This window comes from Triturus cristatus, chromosome 3_2, assembly GCF_964204655.1.
Source record: "Triturus cristatus chromosome 3_2, aTriCri1.1, whole genome shotgun sequence".
NCBI classification, from domain to species: Eukaryota; Metazoa; Chordata; class Amphibia; order Caudata; family Salamandridae; genus Triturus; species Triturus cristatus.
The window spans coordinates 193,745,183-193,766,977 of record NC_140584.1 but is presented as its reverse complement, the minus strand read 5'-3'; positions in this window follow the sequence as shown (position 1 = coordinate 193,766,977).

The following is a 21,795-nucleotide window of genomic DNA, read 5'->3' as shown; positions in this document are numbered from 1 at the left end:
CCATTTAAAAGTAAATGATTTCAGAGGCAGTATCCCAAGATGGAGTAATTTATACTTCGCCTGTCTCCGTGATTTAAGTTAAAAGAGATATACTGTTGTGTTTTCTTAAATACAATAGTTTCCGCATATTGTTTGTACATTGATAGTTTGGAGCAATGTTGGATATCAAGATCCATGCTTAACCTTGGTGTTAGATGTTTTAAATAAAGGTTCAGATGTACTGGTGACCATGATGTCAAGATTAATATTTGATAATTTAAAAGCAATAGATACATTTCTGCAGAATACATAATTCGGCGATTCTTGCTCAAATGTCTCAATTTTTAGCAAGAATCGTAGAGTTCCTTGATCCGCATGAACGAGTGTATTCCCATCTTATTATGTTAGTGATCCTTCTTGCAAAAGAGCGGACTAATGATAATTCGAGACGTAGAGCTTGTACCGGCACAGCTTGTGACGTCTTGGTCAGTTTCCAGAGGACTTTCCCTTCTTTCAGGTCAGGTTGTTTCCATTGATCTATTGGAATATATTCTAATGCGTATGATAGGACCAATGGAATCTTTGAGCTATATACTTGTAGGAGTGAATAGAAGTGTCTTTGCCCAGTGGAGGAGTAAAGTTATTGGAGAGCCTCTAGGTGGACATCAGCTTTACGGCCCATGTTTTGCAAGTGGGGCAGATTTTGCAAGGATTGTGAAAAGATTCTCCCAAGATATGTGTATTCCTTTACAATTTCTAGCGGTTTTCCCCCTAAAGAATAGTTATATTTAACGTAACGCTTCCTTCCTGTAAACGGGACGATTTTTGTTTTAGTAACGTTAGGTATAAGATAATTTTCTTCTGTATATTTAGTGAGTGCCTGCAGATTCCTTTGCAGACCAAATGGGGTCAGATCTAGGATTACTACATCGTCTGCGTACATCATAGAGTGGATTTTATGAAATTCAATTTTAGGATGAAAATTATTAACCTTATTGAATCTTTCCGGCAAGTCACTAAGGTATAAAGAGAACAGTATGGGAGCTTGAAGGCACCCTTGCCGCAGGCCGTTAGGTGTAGGTATTGGGCTGGTTAGGCGCTTCTCCCTCCCCATTTGGACTTGACACCATGTCCCGGAGTAAAGTGATATTATTATATGGAGGAGGTTATCTGGAATCCCCATTCTTTGGAGTTTTTTTCCATAGTATATCTCCGTCTACCCTGTCAAATGCAGTCGTAAAGTCGACGAAGACTGCGTACACTACCTGTGACTTGTTGATGACATATTTTTCCATTATTGTTTGCAGCACTGCACTATTGTCTGTAACCGAGTGTTTTGTTCTAAACCCGGCTAGATTTACCAGAATGGAACCAGTTGAATATGTCCACTATTTGAGATCGTCTAGAACAGCTGCCGCAAATATCTTCCCAGTTGCGTCGAGGAGAGCTATCTGCCGGTAATTACAGGGCAGCAGCCTGAAGCCCTTCTTGTGGATTGAAATGACAATGCTCCCCTTCCAGGACTTTAGCATTTCCCCTGTTTCGAATATGTAGAGGAAACGGTGAGCTAGAATCTTGCTCCACTCTTCAGGGTTGCTTTTTAGGACCTTGATAGGAATTTGATCAGGTCCCACACAACAATAAGCTGTTCGAAGAAGCGAAGAGTAGTGCAACACCAACGTTTATTGTAAACATGCACCCATGGTGCATTTCGGCCTCACAGCTTTGACCACATGGCCAACAATCTCCAATCAATACCCTACCTTCAGTCCTTAGCAAAATTCAGTCACAATATTGATTGGAGAGTGTTGGCCAGGTGATCAAGGTTGTGAGGCCAAAACTCATCATAGGTGCACATTTGCAATAAGTGTTGGTGTTGCACTACTCTTCGCTTCTTGGAAAGGCTTATTTTGTTGTGGATTGGCATCTATATATAGATTGTCAATCTGAGAAAAAAGAGGATATCTTTCTCAAAAATAGCAATTCATTATTTGATGCAATAAATCTTTAGTCAATTTGGAACATCCAGTTAATTCCCCAAAATAGTTAATATTGCGCATTCACAAGTTACTTAATAATTAATACAACCACAGCCAACACTTGTTTCGCGACATTGCACCATTCTACTTTTTCAAATGTACTTCATTTCGCATCCTGGTGAGACACTTCTTTAATGTCAATATTTACTTTCTTTCCCCTCACAACGCTATATCTTTGGAGTGCCCTGGCATGTTATTTGATTGTTTTGTATAACTAGTAAAACATGATAAATTTCCAATAATGCATATCTGTTTTTCAGTGCTGCCCGTGATTATTATTTGCCATCCATATGTACTACTTTTACTGAGGCTTCTTACATAAATATCCACATATTTGTAAAATTGGCTCTCTCAAACTCCAGGGCACTTAACTTTGAGTTGGCAGTTTCTACATGTGCTTTCAGATTAAACTGTGTATTCCTACTAACTGAAAATGTACGGAAGCCCCATCAGATGTACATCATGAGGCCTATTGCCTTAGTCAAAAAGGTCTTTGCATTCAGAAATAGAATAAACATGCACTATAAAAACTGATCAGTAGGTACAAATCAGGGTACATTTGCACCTGTTGGTTGGTTTTAATAGTACTGACATTTCTACAGTGCTGGTAGATTTGTTGGTATTCACTAACAGTTTGTTGGTTGTTGCTATCCAAAAACAGTTTGTAGGCCGTCTCCCATCCTAAGAAAGCAAGCAAATGTACTACTGTAGAAAGCTGAAGTAAGTGCTTTTGCATAATAGTATAGTAATATGTACTGCATCAAACTGTAGCGGGGGTGGTGAATCTATGTGATAAATTATTATCAGAACAGAAATTGCATTGTGCATTTCCACCACGCGAACGCCATTGCACCAATCACCAGGCAGTCATCTAAAATATATACATATATATTTCAATGGAAAAAAACAGATTTCAGGGACGTTATAGTTGGAAATTAGCATTTAAAAAGCCTTGGAAATTCACCGAAAAATCACAGGCTTCAGGGATGGTATAGTTAGTTGGACATTTCACTCGTACAAAACCAGAGAAATTCAGCCGTTCTAGTTAGTCGAGCTAACTAGAACTTGCATCCCTGCAATGCACTGCTTATGATGCCACATATTACATCACTCATGACATGGTCAATGACATCACTGATGACATCATCCAGTGAGTGTGTGTTTCTGAAAAAATTATGTTTTATATATATATATATATATATACACATACACGCCAAGGTGTATTGAAGAGGGTGTATGAGTGACTGGCTGATTTAGTAGGTGCGTGACTGACTTTATAAGTGAGTGATTAAACGTGTCTTACTGAATGCATGGGTGAGTGACTAATCTGTGTGAATGTCTGTATTCTGTTTGTTGGTGTGTAAGTGGCAGCATGGGTTGGTGAGTAGCTTCATGAGTGTCTATATGGGTTAATGATTGGTGGTATGTGTATAACTGTATAATGAGTAAATGACAGTGTGATTGATTCTTTCAGTGACTGACTAGGTGTGTGAGTAACTATGGGTGAGTGGCAGTGTGTGAGTATCTGTATAGGTTTATGAGTGCTTATATCAGTGGCTATATTGATAAGTGACTGCGTGTATGCGTGACTGTATGGGTGAGTGGATGTGTGTGTAGACCTATGAATCAGTGACTGGGTATGTACTAACTGGAATGGGTGTTTTATGGTTTCGAGAATGGTAGTTTGTATTTTAGAGTAGGTGTATGAAAGGTTATATTAGGGTGTGAGGAGGTGCATCAGATATTAAGTGGATGATGTCATTTGAGATGTCATCAGTGATGTCACTCACCATGTCATGAGTAATGTAATATGTGACGTCCTCAGCAGTGTTCTCTCTGGTTTTGTACGAGTGAAATGTCCAACTAACTAACGTCCCTGAAACCTTTTGTTTTTTTAGTGAATTTCAAAGGTTTTTTTAAATGCTAATTTCTAACTATAACGTCCCTGAAACCTATAGTGTTTTCAGTAAATTTCTAAGGTTTTTTTAAATGCTAATTTCTAGTCGCATTTGCAGAGAGGTGCAGAAAGGGGCCTGGGCCTCCGACCAGCGCTCAGGAATTCCGCTTGCTTAGGACTTACAGGAGTAAAGTGGACTTCATCCCCCAAACTGTGCTGTGCTAGGAGGCGTGTTTGCACAGTGCAAGAGAAAGGTGAGCATGGCCTCCGAAGACCTCTTAGCAACCCCACAGTGTGGGACTTACTGGAGGTAACAAGAGGGGTAAGTTGGCACCCAAGGTCAACCTTGGGGGCCAACTACCCCTCCTGTTACCTCCAGTAAGTTCCGCACAGCGGTATTGCTAAGTTCTCATAGCAGGCCATGTCCCCTTTCCCCACCACTCTGCAAATGCACTCCCTGGCACGCTCTTGGATTGGGTTAAAATCCCCTTCGTTTCTGGGGCTCCTTGGGGCCAACTAACCTACCTGATACCTCCAGTATGCCCCAGATAGTGGGATTGCTGACAGGAGGACACAGGCCATGCCCCCTTTCTCTACCACTCTGCAAACCTGCCTTCTGGAGCGTTCTGGGTTGGGAGATTAAGTCTCCTTCAATCCTGAGAGTCCCTGGGGGCCAACTAGCCCACCAGGTGTGAGCAAGTGGCTCTGTATATACTGTTCCCAAATAGGTACAGGATGTACAGAGTCCACAGTCCCCAGAGGTTTGGCAGAGGTTAAAGTTAGCTATAACCTTACTCTCTAAAGTGGTAGCTTGGTCGAGCAGTAAGGCAGTATCAGAGGACAGTGTAAAGCATTCGTTGTACACACTCATGTAAGCGAAATGATTTCACACACTCAATAACTGAACTCTAGACCAATGGTTTATATAAAAAATATGTCTGTTTTATTTTAGAACCAACAAAAGGAATTAAAATATACTTTCTCAGAATGAGATGCTTTATATAAATACTTTTGCAATATGCAATTGGCTTTTGTTGAAAGTTACAAGTTGTTGCAATTGGCAACACAGTTTTAAACACAATCATGCATTGAGTTCAATGGAAGTTTCAAGTTATTTGCAATAGATTACTTTCAGGATTACTTTTGTGATTCCAGGACTGGATCCTAGATTCATTCCTGGGACAGTACTTAGAAACAAGTGATAATAGTCGACTTAGTTACTACTAGGATTTTTAAGTAATATTTTGCTATTTTAAAAGTTGACACAGAAGAAATTTCATAGAAAACAGTCAATGATTCCCTATGAAAGAAAATTCAAGTTGCAGGTATAGTATGTTCGTGTTACTTTTGTAATCCAGTACTGGGTGCCTAGACTCAGTACTGGGACCTTTATCTAAAACAGGTAAGTAATTATGTTGGCATAATTTATACGATTTTTAAAGAATATTTAAAGTTTGCAGAAATCGACACTTAGAAGAAATCTCACAGAAAAACAGTCAATGATTTCCTATGGAAGAAAATTGGGTTACTGGTAAGTACGGTTGTGAATATTTTTCAGAGTCAGTGCTGGGCACCAAGATCCAGCACTGGGAGCTCACCTAATAGCAGGTGAGGGTTTTCGTTACTCAGCTGATTTTTGGTGAATATTTTAAGTTTTGAAAACTCCACACTTAAAAGAAATTTCAGAAGAAACCAGTCAATGTTACCCTATGGAGAAAATTGAGTTATCGGTTTTAAGGTAAGTACTCGACTGGCAGACTTAAGGTTCTGGGCATAGACCCAGGGTCAGGTAGGTACAGTTGTTTCACCCTCAGCGGCACAGGGGCAGCCGGGTGCAGAGAGAGTTAGGCCCAATGTTATCCTATGAGAGGCAAGGGGGCCTTGGTTGGTGGCTGCTGACTAGCAGGCCACGCGGCTGTGGGAGCTGGGCTCCTGGTCACTTGCTCAGGGCAAATGGGGAAGTAGATAGGTGTAGAGGTTACACTGCCAGGGCCACTCAGGCGGCTGGGTGCAGGGTGCTTTTGAGCCTTCGGGCGCTCAATTGATTTCAATGGGAAAGCTCCGGTTTAGAAAAAGACTGCGAGCTCAGGGGCGAAGATTCTTCAGGTGCCACCACCACTTCGAGAGGTAAGTTGGGTAGTTGGAGAATAGGTAGGTACCCCGGACTTGGGCACATGGGGATGCAGGGCGCCGGGGTGCCCTTTGGTGTTGGGAAATCTTACCCTCTGTTGATCGCGGTTGGGGGGGTACCTGTTTGAGGCTGCAGGCGTCGTCAGGAGCGTCGAGGGAAGTCCTTGGGTGCTGGACTCGGGGTCACAGTCGTCGTGGGGTCGTCCTCGTGGTCTTTGTTCACTCCGGCACAGGCCAGGCTTGGCGGGTGCAGAGTGTTAACCTCTTCAATGCCTATGACGAGCTGGTCTCGTCATGGGCCGCGGTTGCGCTGTGCCCATGACGAGACCAGCTCGTCATAAACCCCGCCCGCTAATACAACAGCCGGCACAGGGCGGGGAAAGGGGCGGGCACTGAAGGGGTTAAGGGTTCGCGGTTCCGGGCTGATGCCAGGGATTAGAAGCAGATTTTGAGTAGAACCTCTACTCATGGGAGTCCCAGGGGCTTAGAGCCAAAAGGTAGCCAGGTCCTCCGGGGTTTGTGAGGTTGTTGGCCACTGGGGCCAAAGCAGTTGGTGTCTTCCTCTTCTTAGCAGCTGCAGGGCAGGTCTTCTTTCTTCTCGCTCTTCTTTGTATTTCGTAATCTGTAATCTGGGGAAGGAAGGTTCAGGGTGCCCCTAAATACTAGATTTAGGGGCGTTACAGGTAGGTAAAGGGCAGGGACCAGTGAGTCCCTGTCCTGGGGTGGGTACACCCCCTATTCTGCCACTCTCCTGTGGGAGGGGGGCAGTAGCCTAGTCCTGATTGGGTAAAGCCTCCCATCTTCAAGATGGCCGAGCGCCCGGAGATGTGCTTCCCCCACCTGAGCGGTGGGGTAGGCAGACTGGCCCTGTCCTTATTAGGGGTTTCCGGCAAAGCTTCCCGCTAGAGTGGGGGTTGCAAGTGGCCCGGGGAAGCTCACAGAGGCGGCATGCCTTTGAAGCTTCCCCCTGCCCATCCTGGGGGAGGAGATCTAGCACCTCGCCCAGGATGTGCATTGTTGCAGGCCCAGGAGAGCAGGGGCTCCCCTACCCAGGCGTCCAGCAACATGTCTGCTGTGTGGCAGCCTCTCAGACCAGACGTGGATTGTAGATTAGGTTTCAGGGGGCCTCTCTAAGATGCCCTCTGTGGTGCTTGGTACATTAAAATCCACACTGGCATCAGTGTGTGTGTGGTGTGTGTGTGTGTGTGTGTGTGTGTGTGTGTGTGTGTGTGTGTGTGTGTGTGTGTGTGTGTGTGTGTGTGTGTGTGTGTGTGTGTGTGTGTGTGTGTGTGTGTGTGTGTGTGTGTGTGTGTGTGTGTGTGTGTGTGTGTGTGTGTGTGTGTGTGTGTGTGTGTGTGTGTGTGTGTGTGTGTGTGTGTGTGTGTGTGTGTGTGTGTGTGTGTGTGAGAGTGAGAGTGAGAGTGAGAGTGAGAGAGAGAGAGAGAGACACTATCCTTGTGGGGACTTGGGTGTGATAACACACTCACGCTGTGGGGACTTGATTGCACTGTGGGGACTTGAACCCAAGTCCCCACAAGGCAATGTCTTCTAAATGACAAAAAATGACTTAAGGAACATCTGTGTCAATTTTGACAACTTTTTTAAAAAGTGTCTTGTGGGGACTTGTGTTTCATCAAGTGTGTTTATATTTTTGCTCAGGTCTGCCCCTGTAGACAGGAGGCGGTACTGCAGCCTTAAACACACTTTGCATTTAAACACACTTTGCTTACTGGAAACACATTCTGGCAGCAGGAAGGACAGACTCTCAAAGAAAAAGCTGCATACTCCGGTGATTATCCAAATATTTTTCATGCAAATTAACCATTTCTTTATTTATTAAAATAAAATGTTATTTTACATGAAGCTATTGAATTTAGATTTTTTGTGTCTGAAAATTGTTTGTGGTTATATAAACATTGCTAAAAACAATTTTTGCCAGTTTTGAATCCCAGAATACTTACCTATTGCTGTTTGATCCTTATCTGCAATTAAAGAATGATGATGCACTACACTACAATATAATATAAACTGATTTGATAGTATTTAGCAAATAATCTAAAGATGTTATGTTGCTTTGCCTTTTTTTTTTACCTATCACTATGCACTATGGAATAGGTTCTTTTATAGGATGGCTAGATGAGTGAGGGACTAGTGTTGCATTGCGCTTATGCCCATTGCATAGCCAAGCTTATTTTTAACAGAAAAGTTATGCTTTTATAGAATTAATGAACTTGTTAGAAGATATGTTTAAATACAGCCATAATATGTAATTACATTTAAATCATTTGAATTGCTTAATTTAAAAACTGTTTATAAAGCTTTCCTAATGAAAACAGTTTATTGATATTCCTAAGGGTGGGTGAAAAACAATCATATAAAAATAAGGTGATGTTTTTGATTAGTCAGCATTTTGGTTTATTTTATTTTTTATATTTTTGCAATTTTATATAGCGCACACTCGGCCTAAAGGTATTGGAGCGCTTTAGATGAGCACCAGATACATTTCAAAAGGACATATTTATTTCTGTTTTTGGCATGGGAGATTAAATGATAAACTCATCAGATCTTAAAAGAGAGAAGTGCATGTTTGGCTTGATTCTAAAATCTACGAGCCCTTTTGAAAAAAAGTATTGAATTCTCAACAGCGTCTGTAAATACTCCCTGCTTTGTTCGGAAACTCAAGGAAGGACTTCAGGATGCCCGATCAGAGATGCAAATGCACCTCTACACATAACAAAGTGGCCAAAAACACAGCAAGAGACCTGTGCTCTCTTAAGCCTGACTGGGGGAAGGTCCTGCTTCTAACACACCTTTCTACAGAGAGGCAACACGAAAGGGCTGAGGGTTGCAAACCCAGGCTGTCTCTGCACAGCCACAATCTATGAGCAGTTAAACAATTGCAAGCATTACCCAATGTATGTTTTTAAAGGCCCAGCAAAAGTGAATGTGTACACATTGTTTCATTTGTACTTAAATGACCACAGCTCCGTTGTGAGCTTGTGCAGACTGAAAGTTTTACATGTCTCTCAAATCCCTTCATAAACTGAACGTTTGGAGTTACTATTCTGCATTTTTTAAGCTGTTCACATCTTCAGTAGTGTGCACTAGAAATGGGAATATGGAAGGAAAACAATTTAAATGGCTGGGAAAAGGGGGCAAGCAAGGGGAAATCTGAGAAAGGAGAACGTGGGAGGTCTGGAGCATGTGAAGTGAGGAGAGAGGAGGGAGAGAACATGGGAAATCAACAGCACTAGACGAGAGGAGAAAGGAAATGCAAAGATCAGAGGAAGGAAAGGAATGGAAGGGCTAAGGTGGAATATATGAGAAGAGAGAAAATTAATGCAGCTCATATATCTATTGCACCAGTCTGTACACTATTAGAATGAACAGTAATGCTGAATACCACTACACAGTGTATCATTAGGGTTACTTTAGAATTCCACATTACATAGACGCCAATGGATTTTCTGAACCTACCAAGTCTGACTATGCTGTTTACACGAAAGAAATACACACAGGATCAAAAATGGTTTTCATAAGGATGGGTGTAAAAAGTGCAACTAACAAACGCACAATAGTCATTTGGACATGCACAATGTATGTGCACATTTCCTACCTACAGCCACAAAGTTAAAAATACAAATGTATTCTGACAAAAATCGATAAAACAAAGGGTTATGTTGGAGGATGTGGTTAGGCCTGCAGGAAGTTAGAAGGCTGGTACGAAAACACAATTTGGTGTGGTATGGTATGAGTATTTATATAACAGTTATTACCCTAATGAGGGGCTGACAGGTAGAATGCTACTCAGAATGGTCAAACATTAGAAATGTTGTCATGCATGAGTATTTACAGATTGCCAGGAATAGGGATTACAGGTTGTCATTCTGTTTGTGACAATCTATCATGCAGTTTTTCTTGTGTCACTTCTTAAATATATAGATGTTAGATTTATATCAAACTGATCTAAAGGTATGTTCAAAACATTAGTAACTCTGTCACACACGCAGAAAATGTTCAATTGCCATGCTTTTGTCACACAGTTGTCATGCCATTTCTGAAACATTTAAATTAGAGATGTAGGTCTCAAATTAAAGAGCCCCCAGATAATTCATATATATGAGTGGTATCTTCTTTTTCTAGAAAAATAGGAATTATGAGGTTTATTGTAAATACAGCACCCCTGCAATTTCCCCACATACATTTTGGGAGGTCAAATGTCCTATAAATACTGGGGCACAAATGGCCAGTAAGTACGGAGCCATGTGAATGTTTGGGCAATTAAGACTTGCTTTGTCATTATTCAGCATTTCTTTTTAAATGCCAGTCAACCGGGGAAGGGTTTTTTCCTCTATTATCTATGACACACTATTAACGTCACTGCTACACATTATACTGTAACCAGGGCCACTGGAATTATGTGGCATAAGGGCATCAAATTATGTGTCAGGTTAACTTAATTATGTAGCAAGAAAAGGCATATTATGTAGCATAATGCTGCACGTTTTATGATGGTATTACTTGATTATTTTGTCATTTATGGCCATGTTAACACTGCCTTAGCAAAGGTTTCACCTCATTACTGCCACTTTAACCTCAAATACAGTAAAGCCTACTGAAAGATGACCACTTCACCTCTGCAAACGGCCTTCCATTGTGCAGCAACACGTCTGCTTATTTATCAGTTTGAACTAGAATTTCTTTTTTGTTAAAATCTATCTGCAAAATTATGCAGTAAATGATGGATTATGTGGCAAATACAGCAAATCAACAATTGTGTGGAAATCGCTGCAGCCACAGAATCACAGAATTTCGGAGGTGTAAAGTGTAGTACTAATCGTTTGTACTGGATACCTATCAGAGTATGAAGCACAAGGGATTAATGAAGTTTATGAGACTGTTCCAAAACCAGCACCAAGCACTTTATTGCACGGGGCAGCCGGGGACTACATCCCCCATCATCCTTAGTGCCAGGAGGCGCCCGCACCATCCCCCATATGCCGGAGGCGCATAATGGCATACTCGGGCTCCCACGGTGGGGGACGCGCACAAGTGTGCCCGGGCCAAGGGCTGGCCTGTCTGCGCCCATCAGCGCCAGGAAGAGGCATGGCTGGGCCCCCCCTCTTTCACCTAACAACTAAGTGACTAAGGGGCATATTATCAAGGACGGCGTTAAAAATCATCGCTGGTTTAGCGCCAGAAAACTGCAGCTAAAGTGGTGATAATGGGCTTGATAATATGCCCTTGAGAATTCCAATAGAAGTCCATGTTCTGGTGTGAACAGTTTGAAAACAGTTCCAGGATGGATATTGAAAACTTGCAAGAATTTAACTTTATTTAGCGTCTTCTTGTATTAGATGGGTTTTCTTTCTTGTCAAATCTTTACCGAATGTCAGGTTAAAGTTTTTGGTATGGAATTGCATTCAACTGTTTGCTAGCGAACGTTTTTGGTGAATCTGCAGGGATGATGCACCTTTGTGACGTATGCCTCTATCCCTTTAATGTAGCACAGACTGAGCCACATCTTATTACAGACATGCGCTCTAAGGTTGGGCTTACATATTTGTTGTTTTACCTAGGTATCTTAGCAGTGCTGAAGACCATGTGCCACCCACAGGCTAGCCCCTGGGGGTAGTCGTTCAAAGCAACTCAAAGCACTGTTTGTGTTACTTTAATAGTTACTCTCCAGCACAATAAAGGTTTGCACTGGAAAGTAAATACTTTATCAACACTTTGTGCAATTTTGCAGCAGCACAAAGTGTTACTAAATCTTCCATACAGAGTCACAACACCATTGAAGAAATAGGCTCACTTGGTATCTGTCTACAATGACTCATGAAGGTGGCCTTAGTCTGGAACTATTGCACTCCCTAAAATTGCAGCTCCATCACCTTGATAATCAGCACTTTCTAGGGCTCACCACTATAAAATACATGCTGCAATTCAATTAAATAGCTAATGTAAAAACTCTATTGCCAAGGCCAACTCTTTCCAACACAATCTGAACAGTATGAAGCTTGAAGCCTTCAGCAATTGGTTCTCGAAGTGATGGAAACCATGCAGAAGTACTTTTGATGACTTTTTTTTAGCCCACTTTGAATTTTTTGAGCCCACAGACAGAACCACCTTCCAGTAAGCCCTCAACCACTACCACCAGCACCTGAAGGAGACAAAAAAGAACGCCCTGGAGGACTGCAGCAAAGCCAGCCCAAACCACAGCAAAGAACTCTTCAAAATCATCAATCAGCCACCGAAATCATCATCATCATCACCACTTGCCAGGAACTTTGCAACACCCTGCAAACTTCTTCCATGACAGTATCTCCACCATCTACAATAACTTCGGACTCCAACCCGCCCCCGCTGACCTCCTCTGCCACCTCGCTCCTACAAATGAGAGCCCTGACCACCTACTCACCTCCTGGGACCAGCTTACCACAGAGAACACCACAGCTTCCACGAACCCCTGACCCACCACATCTTCAATCTTAGGAGCAAGTAAATCAGCAGCAAGCTTACTGCCATTGTCAATGCATCCATCACCTTGGCCACCTTCCCCGAATAATGGAAGCATGCAGAAGTCAAACCCCTTCTCAAGAATCCATCCATTGACCTCACTGAACTCAAGAACTACCATCCCATCTTCCCACCAGAGCCCACGAAAAAAGCCATCAACTGCCAACTTGCAGAACACCTGGAGAACAACACTCTTCGGGACACCTCCCAATCTGGATACCGCACCAACCACAGCACCGAAACCGCCCTGATTGCTGCCTCCAATGACTTCAAAACTCTCCTTGACCAGGGAGAAATGATGGCCCTGATCTTCCTCGACCTCTCTGCAGCATTCAACACTATATTCCACCACACCCTAATCAAAAGCCATCATCCCATCAGAATCCAAGGAGATGCCCTCAAATGGATTGCCTCCTTCCTCACTGGAAAAATCTAGAGAATCTGCCTGCCTCCTTTCACTTTGGAACCCAAGAACATCATCTGTGGCATCTCTTGAGGCTTGTTCCTCATCCCCACACAGCTCAACACTTACATGACCCCTTTGGCCAACATCATCAGAGCTAATGAACTAAACATAATATCCTATGCAGCCGACACCCAGCTCATCCTCTCACTCTCAGAAGGCCTCACCGCCACGAGGGCCAACTTCCGCAGGTGTATGATGAGTGCCACCGACTGGATGAAAAACAACTACCAGAAATTCAGCACAGACTAAACAGAAGTGCTGATCTTCAGCAACAGCACCTGCCCATGGAACGACCCCTCATGACCCCCCAAATTAGGACCCTCACCCACTCCGACAGACCATGCTTGCAACCTCGGCATCACCCTGGACAGCAAACTCACCATGAAAAGCCAGATCAATGCAGTTTCATCAGCCTGCTTCCTCACTCTTTTCATGCTTCAGAAAATCTTCAAATGGCTCCCTGTCAATACATGATGAACCGTCACTTAGGCCCTAGTCATCGGCCGCCTTGATTACAGCAACACACTCTATGCAGAAATCACCACTAACCTCCTGAAGAGACTGCAAATCATACAGAACTCAGTGGCCAGACTCATCCTCGACCTCCCCAAACAGACGCACATCACCTCTCACCTCAAACTCCACTGGCTCCATACAGAAGAGAAGTCAATTCAAGATGCTGATCCACACCTACAAAGCCCCACACAGCCAAGGACCAGCATACATCGCCCACTGACTGAATGTACACCAACTCTGCAGACACCTACGCTCCTCCTCCCTCTCCCTAACACACAACCCCTGCATCCACCGAAGCATCAGTGAAGGGTGCACCTTCACCTACCTTGCCCCTAAATCCTGAAACGACCTCTCCCTTCACCTCCGGACCTCGACCTCTCTCCTAGAATTCCATAAAGCACTTAAGACCTGGCTGTTCAACCGAACCCACCCGAAGCAGCAAGTCCCTTAGCACCCTCACAGATGATTAGCCACGCTTTCTAAATGCTGCTTGATTGAGTGATTAATTGGCAGTGATAACCTAGAGATGTTAGCAGTAACCTTAAACACCTCAGAAAAGTGTGTAGGAAATGGGAGCCACTTTAAAGTATTGACTAATTCACCTCTGTATCAAAAGAGAAAACCTGATTTTGAAAAATAGGATTATTCACAAGAAATGAAATACAGTTATAAGGAACTGGAACACTATAGGGGCGCTAAAAGAAAATAGGGATTAATCTGAAAAGACATATTTGTGGACTGATCTACTCTATTAAAGGAAGAGATCCCTCAAGCCTTTTGGGTAGGATATATAAATAAACTATTTGGTGTTCATAACAGCATAGCTCCTGTGCTCATTTTTGACTCTTCAGTTCTTATTGCAATTGAGGTGAGAAATTAAAAAGTGGGGGTGACTACGATAATTGATTAATGGAATGTTTCTATAGCCGTAGGACCAGATGGCCTAATTAAAAAACAATATGAAGCAAGCTCATATTTGGTGCACTATGGTCTTAGTCTCACATGTTCATGTCCTATTCGGAGGGCTTCCATACACTTCAAGAGTGGAAGGTAGCACTATTGGTGCCTATATGTAAGAGGCTCAATAGGTTAATGCTTTGTATCACAGACTGCTTGTCCTGCTATGTCCACCTACCAGACTATTCTCCAAGATACTCTATTATGAATTACATACTTGAATAGCCATGAAGGAAATATTATCTAATAAACAGAAGAGCATGTTCACAATGTACAGTGAAGTGGCAATAGCACTCATCGTTATCCAGAGCTTTATCAATCAATCAATCAATCAATCAATTAAAGCATTTATATAGCGCACTACTCACCCAGAGGGTCTCAAGGCGCTAGGGGAGGGGGGTCCGCTACTGCTCGAACAGCCAGGTCTTGAGTTGCTTCCTGAAGGCGAGGTGTTCCTGGGTCAGGCGGAGGTGGGTCGGGAGGGAGTTCCACGTCCTGGCGGCGAGGAAGGAGAAGGACCGTCCCCCTGTGGTGGCTCTTCAGATGCGGGGGACGGTGGTGAGGGCGTGGCCGGTCGATCGAAGCTGGCGTTTGGGAGCGTAGAAGTTGAGGCGGCTGTTGAGGTATCCTGGGCCTTGGTTGTGTAGGGCTTTGTGTGCGTGGGTGAGGAGACGGAAGGTGATTCTCTTGGTGACCGGGAGCTAGTGCAGGTCTCTCAGGTGTCCGGAGATGTGGCTGCGACGGGGGATGTCCAGGATGAGTCGTGCTGAGGCGTTCTGGATCCGCTGAAGTCTTTTCTGGAGTTTGGCGGTGGTTCCGGCGTAGAGGGAGTTGCCGTAGTCCAGACGGCTGGTGACGAGGGCCTGGGTGACCGTCTTCCTGGTCTCGGTGGGGATCCACCGGAAGATCTTTCGTAGCATGCGCAGGATGTTGAAGCACGACGAGGAGACGGCGTTGACTTGTCTGGTCATGGAGAGGGTGGAGTCCAGGATGAAGCCCAGGTTGCGTGCGTGGTCTGTTGGTTTGGGTGCGCTGCCTAGGGCGGGGGGCCACCAGGAGTCGTCCCAGGCGGAGGGTGAGGATCCCAGAATGAGGACTTCCGTCTTGTCCGAGTTCAGTTTCAGGCGGCTGTTCTTCATCCATTCGGCTACCTCTTTCATCCCTTCGTGGAGGTTGGCTCTGGCGGTGGCGGGGTCGTTGGTGAGGGAGAGAATCAGCTGGGTGTCGTCGGCGTAGGAGATGATGTTGAGGTTGTGCTGGCGTGCGATGTCTGCGAGGGGGCTCATGTACATGTTGAAGAGGGTTGGACTGAGCGAGGAGCCTTGAGGAACGCCGCAGATGACTTCTGTGGCTTCAGATCTGAACGGGGGGAGGCGGACTCTCTGTGTCCTTCCGGCGAGGAAGGAGATGATCCACTCCAGTGCCTTCTCCTGGATTCCGACGTTGCTGAGTCGCTGCACTAGTGTACGGTGGCAGACAGTGTCGAAGGCCGCGGAGAGGTCTAGGAGGATGAGGGCCGCTGTTTCTCCGTTGTCAAGCAGAGCTCGGATGTCATCGGTGGCTGCGATCAGGGCGGTCTCGGTGCTGTGGTTGGCCCGGAAGCCAGACTGCGAGAGGTCGAGGGATCCGTTCGTCTCGAGGAAGGCGGCCAGCTGCTTGTTGACGGTCTTCTCGATGACTTTTGCAGGAAACGGGAGCAGCGAGATGGGGCGGTAGTTCTTGAGGTTGGTGGGGCCGGCTGATGGCTTCTTTAGTACAGCGCTGAGTTCGGCGTGCTTCCAGCTCTCCGGGAAGGTAGCGGTGTCGAAGGAGGTGTTGATGATGTCCCGCAGGTGGGGTGCGATGACAGCGTCGGCCTTGTTGAAGACGTGGTGAGGGCAGGGGTCGGTAGGAGATCCGGAGTGGATGGAGTTCATCGTGCGGACGGTGTCTTCGATGCTGATCGGGGTCCAGGCGCGGAGGGTGGTGGTGGGGGGCGGTGGTTCGGTCGTGGCGTGCGTCGGTTGAGTGCTGAAGCTGTTGTGTATGTCCGCGATCTTGTTGTGGAAGTAGGAGGCGAGGGAGTTGCAGAGGTCTTGTGAAGGGGTGATGTCGTTGTTACCGGCGTTTGGGTTGGAGAGCTCTTTGACGATGTTGAAGAGTTCCTTGCTGTTGTGTGCGTTGTTGTCCAGTCGTTCCTTGAATGCGGTTTTCTTGGTGGCGTGGATGAGTTGGTGGTGTTTTCGGGTGGCGAGCTTGAGGGCAGTCATTGGGTCTCTGCGCCAGGTTCTCTCGAGGGCTCGGCAGTTCTTCTTGGAGCTCTTGAGTTCGTCGGTGAACTATGGTGCTTTCTTGCTACCGGGTCTGCTAGTCGGGGTCTTTAGAGGGGCGAGGTCGTCTGCGCAGTCGCTGATCCACTTCGTGAGGTTGGTGGCCGCTTGGCTGGGGTTCGTTGCGCTGGTGGGTGGGTTCTTGCTCAGGGCGGTCGCGAGCTGGTCGGCTGTGATCTTGTTCCAGCTTCTGAGTGCAACCTGTTGCTGGTGGATCGTGGTCCTTCTGAAGCTGAAGTGGACGCAGCTGTGGTCCGTCCAGTGGAGTCCGGTGGCGTGGCTGAAGGCGATGTCCTTGCTGGATGAGAAGACTGGGTCGAGTGTGTGTCCGGCGTAGTGGGTGGGGGTGGTGACCAGCTGCTGAGTCCGAGGTTGGCGAGGTTGTCCAGCAGGGTGGTGGTGTTGCGGTCGTTGTTGTTCTCCAGGTGGAAGTTGAGGTCCCCGAGGAGGATGTAGTCAGCGGAGGGGAGGGCGTGCGGGCTGATGAAGTCGGCGATGTCTTCGCTGAATTGTGTGCGTGGTCCCGGGGGTCTGTAGATGAGGGTGCCTCTAAGGGTGGTCTTGGGGTTGATGTGGACCTGGAAGTGCAGGTGCTCGGCGGGTGCGATGGTGTCGTCGGTGTTGATCGTGATGCGGATGGTGTTCCTGTGGATGATGGCGATGCCTCCTCCGGTGTGGTTGATGCGGTCCCTTCGGATGATCTTGTAGCAGTCTGGGATGGCGATGGCAATGTCGGGCGTTGAGGAGGCGTTCATCCAGGTTTCCGTGAGGAAGGCGACGTCTGGGGCTGTGATGTCGAGCAGGTTCCAGAGCTCGACGGCGTGTCTGTGAACGGAGCGGGTGTTGAGCAGGATGCATTTCAGGTGGCTGCTGCTGTTGCTCGTCTTGGTCTTGGTTGGTGCTGGAGTAGTGCAGGTCCGGATGCAGGTGAACTTGCAGGAGTTGCAGCAGAAGGGTCCGTGGGTGCGTCTCGGGGTGGCTCGATAGCATCCTGGGCTTCGGCCGGCGTTGAGTGCGATGAGGGTGGCGGCGTCGTACGTCCGGCGGGTGGGCTGGGGTCTGCGGGGGCCAGGAGTCCTGGCGCTGGGCGCGGTCCAGGCGCGGACGGGCGTAGACGGGCTTACCTTTGGCGCACCTTCGGCGCTCAATCGGTGCTCCCGCTGCGCGCGTCCGCTGCGCGGTCACTCTGGGGACGTCATAAGAAGGGAGCCGGTCGGGAGGGTCTGCGGGGAGGCGGGAGCGCGAGCCAATCGGCTGGCGGGGGGGCGGGGCCACGGGCTGGGGTGGCGGGAAATCTGGAGCGGGCTTGGCAGCCCTCAGGTGGCTGGGGCTGCGGGAGGCTGGTGTGGGCTCGGCGGCCCTCGGGTGGCTGGGGCTGCGGGAGCAGGCACAGGCACAGGAGCGTGGGGGTGACCAGGCCGGAAGGCGCAGTATAAGAATGTTTTTCCGTTGCATAGTGTGTTTGTCAACTTTTTTAGTGCTTTTGAGTGTGATGCCCAAAATAATTCTCTACTTGTTACATTTCCGCAAGAACTAAAAGGTTCCCTACTGGGTCTTAAATATTACAAGGATGTGTGACTTCGATATGGTCACACATAGCCCATGTCCTGAAAGGTGCCAAGGGTTGTTTGCATTCGGAGGCTTGTAGTCCTGCATTTGCAATCAGAAAAGTTATGCACTACTAATTCTTTAATCTAAAGAATAAAGCCATGATTTCATAGTCTGCTCTTAATGAGCCCAGCGTTTTTGCACTCAACTTCGGTTTTAAGGAGAAGCTTGCGACGATCCAGTGCTGTAAAATCATAGCACTTAATGGAACGTCTTTAAAGCAAGGTCAGACATTTTGCACATAAAATTCACAATAGGGTACAAGTGCATGCACATTCTAGACAGTTCCAGGTGTGCATGTTGCAGATAATCTTTCGCAGTAATGCATGAGTACAGTTTGTTTTTTTAATATTAACTAATTTAATGTAGCTTGTCTTTTGTTGTCACTATTTTAATTATTCTCCGTTTCTTCCACAAATTGACTTGCAGACTATGTTTAAAAACAATTTCCAGGTCAGTCTTTCATGTGCTTAAATGCACCTTTTGCCAGACCTAAGACTAGAAGCTCCCAGGGCCGTCACTGCAAACCCTTTAACATTTCACTTTCAAAGAGTACAGCTCTATCCGTCCGATCCCTGCTCCATCCTCTGTGGCAACCCCTCCCCCTCCTTTCGATGTGCAAGGTGAGAGCTTCCTTTGTCATTCTTGAGGCCCAGGAAGAGGTGCGAAGGAGCGCTGTCCCGCGCAGCTCTGAATGACAAAGAGCCTAGACCTTGACACTGCCAGCTCCAGCCGAGCAGCTTTGACTTCTGACCCCAGTGTCTGTAAATTTCTACAGACTGCAGTAACATCCCAAACTGGAGTCCACTAACATTAGTGCATAACACAATTTTAAAAGCAAAGCCTACTTTACTGTGGAAAAAGAAAAAAACAAGTAACATTCTTTACCTTATGTGATGAGGTGGGCCCCACATCTGTAAATCCTCCCGAAAAACAAATGCATATTGCAATTCGATGTGATAATTTTTTTTCTCAAGCAGAGCAAAGATAGTCCCGATTTTAACATTCATTTACGACATATGTTGACAATGTGCCAATGTTTGTGTGTGTTTTTTTAATGGCCTTTTTTCCATATAATATTCCTTTTACAAGAACACCATAGGAGTAGCATTTCTTCAAATTAAAAATCTTTCATATCGCGTGGTGTTATGCTCCAAGGTCAATTACATAATTGTACATTAGTAGGTAGTATCTCTGCATGATTTGCTCATATCACCAACTTCTATTCTTGCCCACCTGGCATAATTTTTAGGCCTGGGCAAAACTGAAATCACACCATAGTAATTTGTGTAATTTTGGAAATTTCTTGTTAAGCGAAAGTCCTGAAATGATGCTATTTCCTTCCGTTGCGTAAATATGTGCTGTTGACAGCAAAACGTTACCGCAAACACATGGGGAGAAAGCATTTGGCCAGAAAGGAAGCTGCTGTTGCCTACTCCACCTGTGGTTTTTTGTGATCTTTTTTACCTCGAAATGTGTCCTCACATCAAAATTGACACGAGGACACATTTCATGCTCAAATATAGTATTAAATGATGGATTTGCATTTTGCATCAATATGCGTTATTGCTCATAATTTTCCTAAAATTCCATGTGATTACACAAAAGCAAATTTCACATACCCCTCGCATTTTTCTCATTTGGCAGGATCTTTGCCCAGTGCATGCTGCCAATTAGAATTCTAGGCCTTCTCTGATTGTTCCCCATTTTGGAGTACATGAACACAGAACGCCACTGCGCCTCTGATTAGGCTAGAACCACGTTGCTTACTATAGATATGTCGTATTCCTAACAACATTATAATTTGTGTGCCTTTTTCTCACAGCTCGTGCTCCATCCATAGGCCCTGCTCCCCAAAACAAAATAAAAGCACCTCTGGTAACTCACGCATGATAAAACATTTCCCACATAGGGTGATAAATGAAACACTCTGTGAGCCACGCACTCACTGATGGTGTATCATGCTACCCATCCAAAAATGTGCTTTGGCACCCCACGTAGGAGTATGAAGCGCTGTGTAAGTGCTATAGTACAATACAATGCAATGATAGCAGCACCCCAGACCTTACTACTGGGAGCAGGCTGCTGTTGGCTCTTAACCCAGCCTATGCCTGATACCACTGAACTGCTGTGCTAGTGCTCTATGCTTGGCTAGAATTTGGCTGCAGTGATCTCTTCTTCTCCTTTAGTCTGGTGCCACTGTACCTGCTGCACTAATACTAGCTGTGCACCTGTGCTCTAACCTGGGAGCAGTTTGCACTGTGATCCTCAGCCATCTGGGCCATAGTAGTATGTTGTACTGGGCTCCTTACATTATTATCCCTGGATTGACTCTACCTGCAGCACTAATGTTAGTTGCATTCCTGTGCTGGAAGCATACTGCAGAGGGCTCCACAAACATCTTAGCCCCAGCGCCACTGCACCTGCTCAGTCCCCATCTCTGGGTTTTTCTATCAGTCCTCTCAGAAAAACAAACTTTAATAAAAGTGATGATTGGTTATCTCATTTACATCAGCCAATCGTATAGATCCCTATTGAATGCTTTCATGGAAAATCCTTGGGTAGCTCTACTACGAAGCCTGTCTGTGTAGAGCGGAGTGGTATAGAGTGGCCTAGAGTGTCTAAGAGTGGGGTGGCATAGAGTGGTGTGGATTAGAGTGTCATAGAGTGGTGTAGAGTAGAGTGGAGTGGAATAGAGTGGAGTGGGGTAGATTGAAGTGGCATAGTGCAGAGCAGAGTGTCGTAGAGTCGAGTAGACCAGTAGAGGCATGGAGTGGAGAGCCATAGAGTGGAGAGCCATAGAGTGGAGAGCCATAGAGTGGAGAGCCATAGAGTGGAGAGCCATAGAGTGGAGAGCCATAGAGTGGAGTGCCATAGAGTGGAGTGCCATAGAGTGGAGTGCCATAGAGTGGAGTGCCATAGAGTGGAGTGCCATAGAGTGGAGTGCCATAGAGTGGAGTGCCATAGAGTGGAGTGGCATAGAGTGGAGTGCCATAGAGTGGAGTGCCATAGAGTGGAGTGCCATAGAGTGGAGTGCCATAGAGTGGAGTGAAATAGAGTGGGGTAGGATGGCCTAAAGTGGCATAAAGTGGAGTGGCATAGAGTGCAGTAGATTGACATGTGGTAGAGTGGAGTGTCGTAGAACGGAGTGGCGTGGAGCGACCTAGAGTGTTGTAGAGTTGTGTCTTAGAGTGGTGTACAATGGAGTAATGTAGAGTGGCGATTTCCTTTTCTGTGCAAACTGTAATGTAGATGATAGACTAATTTTAAACATTTTCATTTCAAAATCTTTAGCTTTCGATTGTAGAAATGCCACTTGACCAGCCACACGTGGATTTTATTCTAATTATGTGGGGCATACGCATTTTTAGGAGTTTG